We start from the raw sequence: 14,956 nt of genomic DNA on the forward strand, positions 1-14,956 counted from the left end.
CCTCCGCCCCCCCCCCCTGAATTGATGGGGGTGGGATGCTCATAATTATATGCAGTGGGGATTGGGGGCCCCTCAATTTAATCCCCCCCTCCCCCCACACTCAGCATGAAGTACGGTTTTACGTTCTACAGAGATGGAAATGCAGGAATAAGTAGCCACATTTTTACTTACTACCTAGCAGGATGCCAAGATAAAAAAAGGGTACCTTTTGTGGGGGAGCAATATATGATATTATAGTTATAGACTGATTGGGTATGATATTATAATAATTTAGTCCCCAAAGCACCAAACTCAGTGGTGCAGTGGTTAACGCGTAAACGCGTTGGACTTTTTGGATCTGAAGGTTGGTGGTTAGAGTCCAAGTCAAGTCATAAAATTTATTTACCTAGGTGTAATAATTGGGGAACGATATTTGTGACAAGCGTTTAAGTATGCTTAACGGAATTAAAAATTTATTTAAAAAAAAAAAATCCTTAGTCCCCAAAGCAGGGACACAGGAGACGGGACATCCCGGTTGGGATATTTCTCAAAGGGATATTTTCATAGATTCTGGGGGTGGAGGAAATTTCCTACTTCTCTTGGCAACACTGTATCGAATTTTATTTTTTGCTCTGTTGGTCGTTTTGAGAATTTTTTATTTTTAACAAGATTAGCCACTAGCCTTTCCTCCAATCTCCAATGGAGCTCAGGTGTTAAATTTACTTATGTAGTTATTCGTTATTCGTGTCGCCCAGACTTGAAAGTTTTACAGTTTATTCTTAACTCAAAATCAAGAGTTTTCTCCTCAAGTTGACTCATCTCATCCAACTTAACACCCTTTCAAATTTCTGTGCTTTTACATGCAAAACTAACCCAGTCATGTTTTATTAAAATTTTGCAAGTAAAATTAACACATTTTTGTAAAATCTCTTGTGATAAAATTTCAGTGTTTACCTTTTTACATTCCTTATAAAGTGTTCCCCCAAAAAATTGGAAGTGCAAGTGTTTTGTGAATATTTAGGTGTCTAGTGTGTTTCTAAAAAAATTACTGTGGAATTTTTCTATCTCTCTGGATCCTTGTTGTTTGTGGTCAGACTGTTTGATAGTCTCTGCTGTTTACCAGGGACTTCACACCTCACATCTTCTAGCAAGGTAAGAAATGGTTGTCTCGGGTAAAATGTAACCATATCAGGCATATATTGATATCAAGAGGCTTATCCATTTACATCAGTACATAACTTCCCAATATACAGCTGTATCTTTACCCTGGTCAAGTGCATGTTGCTGTATTCAGCACTAGGTCACTCACTCTTCATAAAGGACTTGTCATTTTCATAAAGACCATTGTCACTCTTTGGAACATTCAGTAGAGAAAGAACTTTGGACTCGTAATCCAAGAGCCTGTTTGAGTCCTAGTTGCAATGGTAGCATCATTTTTGAGGTGAACATTTGTAAAAGCATTGCTTAAACAAATGTGACATCAAAATTCCAAGTTGCAAAGTGCAAAATTTGCTTCTTCTAACAGAGGAAAGAATAGGATGAAAGATTTTTTTGGTAATTATGCAGAAGTCACGTCCGTGGAAGAGAAAAGCTCCTTTTTGTATTTAACCTAACCCTATAATAACACTGGTCACTGCTCATTTGTGCTTTGGTAGCAATATTCCACGGACGTGACTTCTGCACAAGCACCTTTTTTTTTTAATCTACAACTGTTTTTCAAATCAATGTCTTTTACTCAAGTTTGTAGGTACTTGGGGTACACAAATGAATTAGCTTTGACAATCTCAAGTTTTCCCAAATTCAGAGAATGCTCTTTTGATATAGGTACTGACCTAGCTATGAGCTCAAGACTTGAGATTTAAGTAACTAAGTAGGTACATTAGTCTTTCTGAGGTTTGCAGACTGCATAAGCAATTTTCTACATCTTTGGTTTTTGTACCTACTAGATCTCTAGAGTTAGAGACCAAGGTACATAGGTAGGTACTTACCTTCTAACCATCTTTCTTCTCTCTGGCAACTCATGACCACAATGAGTGCAGGATCTATGGGACTCTAAAGCCAGAAAGTAGAAAGAGTAGGTACATTAGTCTTTCTGAGGTTTGCAGACTGCATAAGCAATTTTCTACATCTTTGGTTTTTGTACCTACTAGATCTCTAGAGTTAGAGACCAAGGTACATAGGTAGGTACCTTCTAACCATCTTTCTTCTCTCTGGCAACTCATGACCACAATGAGTGCAGGATCTATGGGACTCTAAAGCCAGAAAGTAGAAAGGTACCAATACCAAGAAAGTACATACTAATTAGAAACCTACTTGAGTATTACTTACATATCTGCATTATCTACTAAGCACATATCTACATATGTACCATTACTTACACCTATACCCAATGTACTTAGTTTAGAACATGTAAGTATGTAAGTACAATGCCATGCTTACCTTTCAAGACTAAAAACCAGAAATAAGAACCAGGGGGTTATCTGTCTTGTATGCAAGTAGGTGGTACTTAATTAGATAGGTATGGTACCTACATATGTACCATTACACCTATACCCAATGTACTTAGTTTAGAACATGTAAGTATGTAAGTACAATGCCATGCTTACCTTTCAAGAGTGATAAAATTTCAGTGTTTACCTTTTTACATTCCTTATAAAGTGTTCCCCAAAAAAATTGGAAGTGCAAGTGTTTTGTGAATATTTAGGTGTCTAGTGTGTTTCTAAAAAAATTACTGTGGAATTTTTCTATCTCTCTGGATCCTTGTTGTTTGTGGTCAGACTGTTTGATAGTCTCTGCTGTTTACCAGGGACTTCACACCTCACATCTTCTAGCAAGGTAAGAAATGGTTGTCTCGGGTAAAATGTAACCATATCAGGCATATATTGATATCAAGAGGCTTATCCATTTACATCAGTACATAACTTCCCAATATACAGCTGTATCTTTACCCTGGTCAAGTGCATGTTGCTGTATTCAGCACTAGGTCACTCACTCTTCATAAAGGACTTGTCATTTTCATAAAGACCATTGTTACTCTTTGGAACATTCAGTAGAGAAAGAACTTTGGACTCGTAATCCAAGGGCTTGTTTGAGTCCTAGTTGCAATGGTAGCATCATTTTAAGGTGAACATTAATTTGTAAAAGCATTGCTTAATCAAACATTTGTAAAAGCATTGCTTAATCAAACATTTGTAAAAGCATTGCTTAAACAAACATTTGTATGAATATTTAGGTGTCTAGTGTGTTTCTAAAAAAATTACTGTGGAATTTTTCTATCTCTCTGGATCCTTGTTGTTTGTGGTCAGACTGTTTGATAGTCTCTGCTGTTTACCAGGGACTTCACACCTCACATCTTCTAGCAAGGTAAGAAATGGTTGTCTCGGGTAAAATGTAACCATATCAGGCATATATTGATATCAAGAGGCTTATCCATTTACATCAGTACATGACTTTCCAATATACAGCTGTATCTTTACCGTGGTCAAGTGCATGTTGCTGTATTCAGCACTAGGTGACTCACTCTTCATAAAGAACTTGTCATTTTATATGTCACCATTGTCACTCTTTGGAACATTCAGCAGAGAAAGAACTTTGGACTCGTAATCCAAGGGCCTGTTGCAATGGTAGCATCATTTTGAGGTGAACATTTGTAAAAGCATTGCTTAAACAAACATTTGTTAAAGCATTGCTTAAACAAATGTGACATCAAAATTCCAAGTTGCAAAGTGCAAAATTTGCTTCTAACAAAGGAAAGGTTAGGATGAAAGATTTTTTTTTTTTTTTTTTTTTTTTTTTTATGCTCATTTGTGCCAGTTCCTTTGGTAGCAATATTCCACGGACGTGACTTCTGCACAAGCACCTTTTTTTTTTAATCTACAACTGTTTTTCAAATCAATGTCTTTTACTCAAGTTTGTAGGTACTTGGGGTACACAAATGAATTAGCTTTAACAATCTCAAGTTTTGCCATATTCAGAGAATGCTCTTTTGATATAGGTACTGACCTAGCTATGAGCTCAAGACTTGAGATTTAAGTAACTAAGTAGTTAGGTACATTAGTCTTTCTGAGGTTTGCAGACTGCATAAGCAATTTTCTACATCTTTGGTTTTTGTACCTACTAGATCTCTAGAGTTACATGTTGTTATCTATAGACCATATGAAACTTTACAAAGCATGCTGCATGGTAATGGTAAAGAAAAACACATGTACCTACCTACCTAACTACCTTGAGTATAATGGGTAGTGGATAGGTACAAGTACCTATGGTGTATGGTTAGGGTGACCATAATTTTTTTGGCCCAAAGCGGGACGCAGTCCTTTTTGGACGAAGGGGGGGGGGTGAGGTACTTAGGTGGGTATAGAATATGTTTTTAAACCCACTTAACTTGGTAGGTATAAACATAAATACATAATATTTTGATACATAATATTGTACAATATTGGAATCGTGATTGTATGAAGATTGATGGTTTAAGGTAAACATAAACATACACATAGGTACTACATATACCTATGTTCTAACAGTATTAGTTACTATATGTTTGTGTAGTTTGGTAGACACATAATTTTGAGGCCTTTGATTGGTAGCTATTTTCTAACAGTATTAGTTACTATGTTTGTGTAGCAGATAAGGAATGAGGAAAAAAAGGTTGTTTTTTATGCAAGTAAAAGTTTGCACTTTTTTTACATACTAAGTAACTATAGATAGGTACTATCTGGTCCTGTAAGTATTTGCTTATGGCTATTGTCAAGCTTAGGTAACTTGAGTAAAAGTAAATGTGCCAAAAACATGTCCATCGGTTCGGTAAAAAGTGTTTGACGAATTAATTAACAGGATTTTCGAGCCAAACAGCAAACAGCTCGTAATTTAAATAAACAATTTCATGTAAGAATTCATTCATGCAAGTTGTAAAGGTATCATGGTGAAACTCAGAAAGAGTTACCGATGAGGCGATAAGAGCCGCTATTTAGAAATATTCGAACCCCAAACTGACATCTGTCATGAAATCCACTGTGTTATTGATATTGACTGCATAGAGGTTTGCCTAGTCAGACTCACTATACTTGTTTACTATAGTTATTCAGAATGATTATTACGAGTATTTGCGATAGTGGCAACTTTGATAGGATGATAATAGCGAGTACCTACCTATTTGTGATACAGGGTGTCTACCAGACTGGAAAACCGGGAAAAGTCAGGGAATTTCATGGAGACTGGAAAAGTCAGGGAATTTTACGAAAAAGTGCCAAAAATCGAAAAAAGTCAGGGAATTTTTCAAAGCCTAAAAAAAGACAAAGAAAGATTTCAATTAAAAAAGTATGCAACCATGAAGGGGCAACATATAATCTCTCAAAAAATTTCGCCTGCGGCGCTGAAATTTTGTCTCTTCATGAAAAAGTTTTGGGAATAACTATTTCAAAGCCTATAAAAAGGTACATAGGTAGGTACCTTCTAACCATCTTTCTTCTCTCTGGCAACTCATGACCACAATGAGTGCAGGATCTATGGGACTCTAAAGCCAGAAAGTAGAAAGGTACCAATACCAAGAAAGCATTAATTAGAAACCTACTTGAGTATTACTTACATATCTGCATTATCTACTAAGCACATAGGTACCTACATATGTACCATTACACCTATACCCAATGTACTTAGTTTAGAACATGTAAGTATGTAAGTACAATGCCATGCTTACTTACCTTTCAAGACTAAAAACCAGAAATAAGAACCAGGGGGTTATCTGTCTTGTATGCAAGTAGGTGGTACTTAATTAGATAGGTATGTAGAGGAAGTTGTTTTTCCTTATCAAAGATTTAGCATGTGTTTTAAACAAGCAGACTTGTTCATTAATACAAGCAAGTTAATCTAGTCACAAAAGCAAGTTGATCCAGTCATAAAAGTTGCTCTTTTGCCATTACACAATCACCTAGCTTAGTCGATAAATATTTGTGTTAATATTTGCTACAAATATTGAACATGAATATCTGGGTCATTGATCAAAAGAAGTGAGTTTCAAGTTTTACCTAAAGGTACCTAAACTACTTACATAACTACCTACTTACTTATAGGTTATAGGTTATAGGTAAGTACCTACATGGGTGTGAAACATCAAACATTGTGTGATTGCAAAAAAAAACTACACCACTGAGGTGAATCACCAACACACACATAGAGGTACATAGCATTGACCTTTCCTGGTTTCCTCCTAGCAACAACTCTAAACTCTAGCTAGCTGGAGAACATTGTGCAGAGATTAAAGTTGAATTCTGCAGACCATGTTACTCTACTGTAGGGCTATAGGTACAGCATGTAAGTGAATTCTGCAGACCATGTTACTCTAATGTAGGGCTATACATACACTACTATAGGTACAACATGTATGAAACATGGAACTCTAACTGCACTACCTTTACTCCGCATGTACTCATGTTGTTATCTAATCAAAAAATAAAAATCAAATCATGGTATCTTTGTGGTAAAGCAGAGAGCTTTCTCACAACCTTGTGGGTATCACAGTATTACAAGTCATTCATTTAGTACTCAATCATCATATTTATTATGGCTCATCTCTTCGACTTGTAATGCCGCCACTGGTGGCTACTCGATTAAAGTAGCTACTCAATTGTCCTCACGAGGCTGAGTACACCCCGAACTCCAAGCACAGAGCCGAAAAAATCTTTTTTTGAGGTTTGATAGAGAGAACTGCAAATATAAGGTATGCTGTGTGTGTTCTCTATTCTATTCTACAAGTACTGAGGTTCTATCGTCATGAAATCGAAGAGATAAGAAGGACAGGATAGGAGAAAGCCAGCCACCAGCCGTACTGAGAACGAACGGTATTAGTTCAGGATAATGTCCGCCCCGGGGGGGAATCTAATTCGCGACCTAGCGACGTAATATTAAAGAAGAAAAACCTCTAAAAACAATGCATTACCATTATAATAGTGACAAACTTTTAACACAATAATACTGAGGTACATGGGTAGTACTTTCTTTTAATGTATCTAGTCTACCCTGTATGTCCTCAGGCTACTGACAATATTACCGATCCTCTCCTGTATATTGCTTTCTTCCTAGATATACATACCTATCTCATCTTAACTTTATGCTAGTCTCATCTTCATTCCATTGCGATGACCATTTCTCCACAACTTTGCGAAAGTTTCTGTCCTCTTTGAGTATTGTTCCGTTTTGAGAGTCATCGAGTATTTGCGAAAGTTCTCTGTTGTTTGAAGTTTTCGAGTGGGTCATCTTTGTTTGTTTTTCTCATTCTTTCATGTCGAGCGTCTCCTAACTGTTTTTTGTTCAATTGTCCCGAACCTGTTGTGGTTATTGACAACTCCCATTTTAGAATCTGAGTTCTGAGGACAAAGTACCTACCCTTACTTACTTACATATATGCACTAGAAACTAATGTGTGCTTGTAGTATGGGGTGATCTTTTTTTTTTTTGTCCTTTGAGAGGATCGAACCAGAGACTTTTAATGTAGCAGTAGCTGGTATTTGGCTTCGTTTTAGGTATTAGTGAAGTCCTTTGAGAGGATCGAACCAGAGACTTTTAATGTAGCAGTAGCTGGTATTTGGCTTCGTTTTAGGTATTAGTGAATTACTTACTTACATATATGCACTAGAAACTAATGTGTGCTTGTAGTATGGGGTGATCTTTTTTTTTGTCCTTTGAGAGGATCAAACCAGAGACTTTTAATGTAGCAGTAGCTGGTATTTGGCTTCGTTTTAGGTATTAGTGAATGGCTTATCTACATAGAACCGTAAACATCGGGTTATCATTCCGAATAGGCTTGGTCTTGCATTCTTTTCCTATAGGAACAGGTATGCAATATGTTTCCACATATCTAACATACCTATTCACCTTTCTACCAAGGTACCTAAGTAGTTACTTCAAAAAAATTTCATCTTTTTTACGATTTTCTTATCTGAAACTGAATTTGGTGTTGCGAAATATTTGGTTAGGTGCGTTGGTTGATGGATTCTTTTTGACGGGGTTTAAGTAAGTACCCAACGGGGCACGGTTGGTCCAGTGGTAACGCGCTTGCTTGCCAATATTGCCATGCAGAAGGTCCCGGGTTCGAATCCCACCATCGACAAAAATTTGTACTCGTTTTTCGATGGCAAATATTTCAACGGGTCACTTTCTGGTGTTCTCGTGTTGACCCAGCACCTAAATGGGAAGTATTGTGTCTCTTCTCACCCATCTGATAAGAGCTCAGAGTAAGGATAAGAGGCATACTACGGGATGGGCATGCTACGACACAGGCCACATGCGTCTAATGTAGCAGTTGTTTCATTGCTACGAAATAAAAACGGCGGTGGAACACTCATCTTAAAAAAAACCTCCTCCATTGGACGACGGACTACCCGCCTACTCATACATATGAATCTCACACCCAGCCTGACTAAACTCGGGAAAAGCCAGCGCCGCTTGATCTCCGGACAGTCACCCAGCCGGATACCAACCACGCGCAACGTAATCCTTTGAGAACTTTTGCATTCAACGTACTATCTCCACTGGCTCTGACCGATTTGAATGATTTGATGGTAATACCTGACGCTGATGAACTGAAACGTTGTTTTAGTGCTGTGTTCACAGGCATTTTGACCAATTCCAAGGCATTGCACAGGCGGACAGGCATTCTCAGTCTTTCTCAGGCATTTAAAAAAAAAAAAATCTCAGGCATTGTAACCTGATCTCTGGCTTTTTTTATTATTATTGTGAAGTGTGAACACCAATTTCGTCATAAAATAATGTGGGCTTTAAAAAAAGTTACTGGAGCTCTACCACCAGCTAAGTAGATAGATATATTTATTGTTCATGTGACATTATTTTTCAAATGAATGGAACATAGTCCCCCTACATAGATATTAGGTAGGTAGTCAGCTCCCATGGTGCAGTGGTCATAGCACTCGTTGTTTGATGCTTGTTTAATTGATCACAAGTGCATGACAGTCACCCGTTCAGAGACTAACCACGCTCGACGTTACAACCTTGCTTGCTGATTACCAAATTCTATAATTTTTCATACAAAGACATGTCAGGATGTTTAAGACGTGTAAAAAAATTCATACAAAGTCATGATTGTCATGTCAGGATGTTTTAAACGTGTAAAATACTGATGTTCGCGTCATTACATTATAGGAAAGATGGGTAGATGGGTAGATAGAGATAGTTATTGCATGTTGCCTATGAGAGGAAGCCCTACAAGGCGCAACTTACTCTCGCCTGGGTATGAATTCCTTTAGGGGAGGAGGTCATGTCCCCCTCTCCCCCCTCCTCCCTGGGAAAGACGGATAGATGGGTAGATAGCTAGATAGTTATTGTATGTTGCCTATGAGAGGAAGCCCTACAAGGCGCAACTTACTCTCGCCTGGGTATGAATTCCTCTTGGGGAGGAGGTCATGCCCCCCTCCCCTCCCCCTCTTTCTCTCCTCCCTCCTTCCTTGTCATGTCCCCCTCTATCCCCCCTCCCTGTCAAGCTCCCCCCTTACCAACCTTCAGTTCTACCTTTATGATAATTTTATGACTTCACTTGGGCTCGAACCCTCAACCTCCAGATCCGAAGTAACCACTACACCACTGAGGTGAATCACCAGCACACACATAGAGGTACATAGCATTGACCTTTCCTCCTAGCAACAACTCTAAACTTTAGCTAGCAGGAGAACATTGTGCAGAGATTAAGTTGAATTCTGCAGACCATGTTACTCTACTGTAGGGCTATAGGTACAGCATGTAAGTAAGTGAATTCTGCAGACCATGTTACTCTACTGTAGGGCTATACACTACTATAGGTACATCATGTATGAAACATGGAACTCTAACTGCACTAAGTACCTTTACTCCGCAAAAATGAAATCATGGTATCTTTGTGGTAAAGCAGAGAGCTTTCTCACAACCTTGTGGGTATCACAGTATTACAAGTCATTCATTTAGTACTCAATACTGTAGGGATATACACTACTATAGGTACATCATGTATGAAACATGGAACTCTAACTGCACTAAGTACATTTACTCCGCATGTACTCATGTTGTTATCTAATCAAAAAATAAAAATCAAATCATGGTATCTTTGTGGTAAAGCAGAGAGCTTTCTCACAACCTTGTGGGTATCACAGTATTACAAGTCATTCATTTAGTACTCAATCATCATATTTATTATCGCTCATCTCTTCGACTTGTAATGCCGCCACTGGTCGCTACTCGATTAAAGAAAGTAGCTACTCAATTGTCCTCACGAGGCTGAGTGCACCCCGAACTCCAAGCACAGAGCCGAAAAAAACCTCGGCCCCGCCGGGAATCGAACCCGGACCTCCTGCGTGCAAGCCTAGTGTGATACCCACTCGGCCACGGAGGTTGCTCATGTTGTTATCTATAGAACATATGAAACTTTACAAAGCATGCTGCATGGTAATGGTAAAGAAAAACACATGTACCTACCTACCTAACTACCTTGAGTATAATGGGTAGGTACTTAGTGGATAGGTACAAGTACCTATGGTGTATGGTACCTATGTATGTAGTATTAGTATTAGTAAGTACCTACTGGATATGTTACATGTTTTTTGACACAAGGGAGATAAGAGAACGGAATGTAAGTTGAGATAAGGAATGAGGAAAAAAAGGGGGGGGCGATATCGCCCAGGTTGGGAAACACTGATCTATAGAACATATGAAACTTTACAAAGCATGCTGCATGGTAATGGTAAAGAAAAACACATGTACCTACCTACCTAACTACCTTGAGTATAATGGGTAGTGGATAGGTACAAGTACCTATGGTGTATGGTACCATTGGTACCTATGTATGTAGTATTAGTATGTACCTACTGGATATGTTACATGTTTTTTGACACAAGGGAGATAAGAGAACGGAATGTAAGTTGAGATAAGGAATGAGGAAAAAAAGGTTGTTTTTTATGCAAGTAAAAGTTTGCACTTTTTTTCATACTAACTATAAGTAGATAAGTACTATCTGGTCCTGTAAGTATTTGCTTATGGCTATTGTCATGCTTAGGTCACTTGAGTAAAAGTAAATGTGCCAAAAACATGTCCATCGGTTCGGTAAAAGGAGTTTGATGAATTAATTAACAGGATTTTCGAGCCAAACAGCAAACAGCTGGTAATTTAATTAAACAATTTCATGTAAGAATTCATTCATGCAAGTTGTAAAGGTATCATGGTGAAACTCAGAAAGAGTTACCGATGAGGCGATAAGAGGATTGTATGAAGATTGATGGTTTAAGGTAAACATAAACATACACATATGTAGGTACTACATACCTATTTTCTAACAGTATTAGTTATAGTTACTATGTTTGTGTAGTTTGGTAGACACATAATTTTGAGGCCTTTGATTGGTAGTTCCCGCCATTTAGAAATATTCGAACCCAAACTGACATCTTTCTCAAGACCCGGATAAAACTCAGTACCTACAATTTATTATTTATATATTTTTTTTTTATTAATTAAATAATAAACTTTTATCTAGGTTCGCTGGCACTTGATGTTTCATTTCAGGACAATGCAACAGTGAAACACCGAAACCAAAGCTCTGAGTAACACTGCTTCCTACTTTTTATTCTAAAAAAACCTGTTGTTTATACCTTTCACTACTGTCGGATTTGGGAACATAACGGAAACCCTATAAACCTACAATAGGAAGACCCATTGGTCTTCCTGGGTGATACTCTTCATTGGATGAAAAGTTTTCAGATGTTTGCACCACTTACTTACCTACATTACTTAATACTTACCTAGTATCTACTTATTGATGATTACTTAAGTAGTGCTCTTGAAAAATTTTCCACCTACTTAGAAATTGGTGGAAGAAAACGCAGGATGTACCTGCTGAACTCGGTGGAAAAAAATCTGCTGTCAACACCCATTTCAAAATTACCAGTGGCCAGTCTAGTTAGCTTGGAGGGTAGTGCGTCTGCCTTGTAAGCGCCAGGTCGCGGGTTCGATTCCCGCCCGGGGCGGATTCTATCCTGAACGGATAATGTTCGTTCACGGAACGCCTGGTTTTCTTCTATCCTGTCTTTATTTTTATTATTATTTTTTTTTTTCCAAGTACTTTATTTTTAACAATATTGAACAAGAATAATATAAACAATGGTACAAAGCAAAAGATAATATCGATTTCGGAATCTCGGGATATCGATTTCAGAAGATAATATCTTCTGTCTTCGATTTCGGAACGATAAGACCTTAGCAGTTACAGTTCCCTCTATCAAACTTCAAAAAAAAAGTTATTAGTAACAACACAGGTAAAAAATCTGTTCCTTCAATGTTGTACGCCCCCTAAGAACCAGCGCAGCGCCTTTGGTAGTGATGGGTCAGTGAATTCAAGTGAGGAGGGGGGTATTCGAATCTCGGATCTTGACGATAATATTCCAAGCACTGGAATCTCCTGAGTTAAGGAGACCTGTTAGCTGTTGGGATACCACGATACATTCCTCAGCCCGTCTTGTGACCTTATAATTTATGTTTTGCGCCTTGGGGTCATCCAAGCAATTCTATTTGTACAGGGTCGCCGCGGCCCCTGTGGGTTTTGGGTTGTTGGGGCTTCTAGTATCTTGGAGATAATATTTTTTTTCTTCTTCTTTTTTTGAGGTTTGATAGAGACCTGTTAGCTGTTGGGATACCACGATACATTCCTCAGCCCGTCTTGTGTGTGACCTTATAATTTATGTTTTGCGCCTTGGGGTCATCCAAGCAATTCTATTTGTACAGGGTCCCCGCGGCCCCTGTGGGTTTTGGGTTGTTGGGGCTTCTAGTATCTTGGAGATAATATTTTTTTTCTTCTTCTTTTTTTGAGGTTTGATATTGTCTAGTCTATTTCTGTGATGCTTAACTTATACATCGGATGCATAACTTATGCATCGATAAATGCATCCAAAGCTAGAGCTAAAGACTGAATCTTTTTAAAATGGTGTCCATCTTTTTAACATAGTGCATATAGTGCATAGTGCAATAGTCCTAAACTGAAATGGTCCTAAACATCCTCCCGAAAACCAAGAGAGAAGGAAGACAGGATAGGAGAAAGCCAGTCGTTTCCGGAACAAACCTTATCCCTTCAGAATAAAATCCGCCACGGGCGAGAATCGACCCCGCAACCTAGCGCTTACAAGGCAGACAAAAAACTAACTAGGTTGACTGTTCTATCTTAAGTACCGTGTGTCAGTAATTTCTATTCACTACTTAGCTCCATGTGTATTTGTATTGCGCCTGTCTCTCTATTCAATTATGAAGAGAATTTGAAGAAGTGTGTTTGTGTTTATAAACAAAATAGGTTCTTACATAAGCAAACAGATTTGAACATATTCGTACGAAAATAATAGGCAACCTTGGGTATCTGGACACAATGCAAGTTTTGCTGAATATGTAATTGTTTATGTTGCGTCCTATCTTTAAATTTCTTGAATTGAATTTTGTAGAACAATAAAAAAAAATCAAATTAAATCATGAATTATTTGTGGTAAAGCAGAGCGTTTTCACAACTTATGGTAAAGCAGATCACTGCTAAATGCCTCCTTCTGCCACCAGCCGTACTGAGAACGAACGGTATTAGTTCAGGATAATGTCCGCCCCGGGGGGGAATCTAATTCGCGACCTAGCGACGTAATATTAAAGAAGAAAAACCTCTAAAAACAATGCATTACCATTATAATAGTGACAAACTTTTAACACAATAATACTGAGGTACATGGGTAGTACTTTCTTTTAATGTATCTAGTCTACCCTGTATGTCCTCAGGCTACTGACAATATTACCGATCCTCTCCTGTAAGGTTTGATAGAGAGAACTGCAAATATAAGGTATGCTGTGTGTGTTCTCTATTCTATTCTACAAGTACTGAGGTTCTATCGTCATGAAATCGAAGAGATAAGAAGGACAGGATAGGAGAAAGCCAACCACCATCAGCCGTACCTAGAACGAACAGTATCAGTTCAAGATAATGTCCGCCCCGGGGGGGAATCAAATTCGCGACCTAGCGACGTAATATTAAAGAAGAAAAACCTCTAAAAACAATGCATTACCATTATATTAGTGACAAACTTTTATGCTTAACACAATAATTGATACAGAGGTAATACTTTCTTTTAATTGACCTAGTCTACCCTGTATGTCCTCAGGCTACTGACAATATTACCGATCCTCTCCTGTATATTGCTTTCTTCCTAGATATACATACCTATCTCATCTTAACTTTATGCTAGTCTCATCTTCATTCCATTGCGATGACCATTTCTCCACAACTTTGCGAAAGTTTCTGTCCTCTTTGAGTATTGTTCCGTTTTGAGAGTCATCGAGTATTTGCGAAAGTTCTATGTCGCTTGAAGTCATTGTTTGAAGTTTTGACTCATTGTAAGTAGGTATATAGGTACACATTGTTTAAAGTTTTGGAGTGGGCCATCTTTGTTTGTTTTTCTCATTCTTTCATGTCTAGCGTCTCCTAACTGTTTTATCCAATTATTCCAAACCTGCTGTGGTTATTGACAACTCCCATTTTAGAATCTGAGTCCTGAGGACAAAGTACCTACCCTTACTTACTTACATATATACACTACTGCACTAGAAACTAGAAACTAATGTGTGCTTGTAGTATGGGGTGATCTTTTTTTGTCCTTTGTGAGGATTGAACCAGAGACTTTTAATGTGGCAGTAGCTGGTATTTGGCTTCGTTTTAGGTATTAGTGAATGGCTTATCTACATAGAACCGTAAACATCGGGTTATTATTCCGAATAGGCTTGGTCTTGCATTCTTTTCCTATAGGAATTGGTATGCAATATATTTCCACATATCTAACATACCTATTCACCTTTCTACCAAGCTACCTAGTTACTTCAAAAAATTTCATCTTTTTTACGATTTTCTTATCTGAAACTGAATTTGGTGTTGCGAAATATTTGGTTAGGTGCGTTGGCCATTCCGAATAGGCTTGGTCTTGCATTCTTT

General features: G+C 38.0%; 1 protein-coding gene across 1 annotated transcript in view; it reads left to right on the plus strand.

Annotated features, from left to right (window-relative positions):
- The first annotated feature begins 628 nt into the window (after nucleotides 1-628).
- LOC103513191 (protein kinase C and casein kinase substrate in neurons protein 1-like) overlaps nucleotides 629-14,956 on the plus strand; it is a 39,869-nt gene continuing 25,541 nt past the window's right edge. The window contains exons 1-2 of the mRNA XM_008478001.3: nucleotides 629-1,000; nucleotides 3,212-3,342. The gene's annotated coding sequence lies outside the window, so the exon portion shown is untranslated. The remainder of the gene's footprint in view (nucleotides 1,001-3,211; nucleotides 3,343-14,956) is intronic.

The sequence above is a fragment of the Diaphorina citri genome, unplaced genomic scaffold, assembly GCF_000475195.1.
Source record: "Diaphorina citri unplaced genomic scaffold, Diaci psyllid genome assembly version 1.1 scaffold937, whole genome shotgun sequence".
Taxonomy (NCBI): domain Eukaryota; kingdom Metazoa; phylum Arthropoda; class Insecta; order Hemiptera; family Psyllidae; genus Diaphorina; species Diaphorina citri.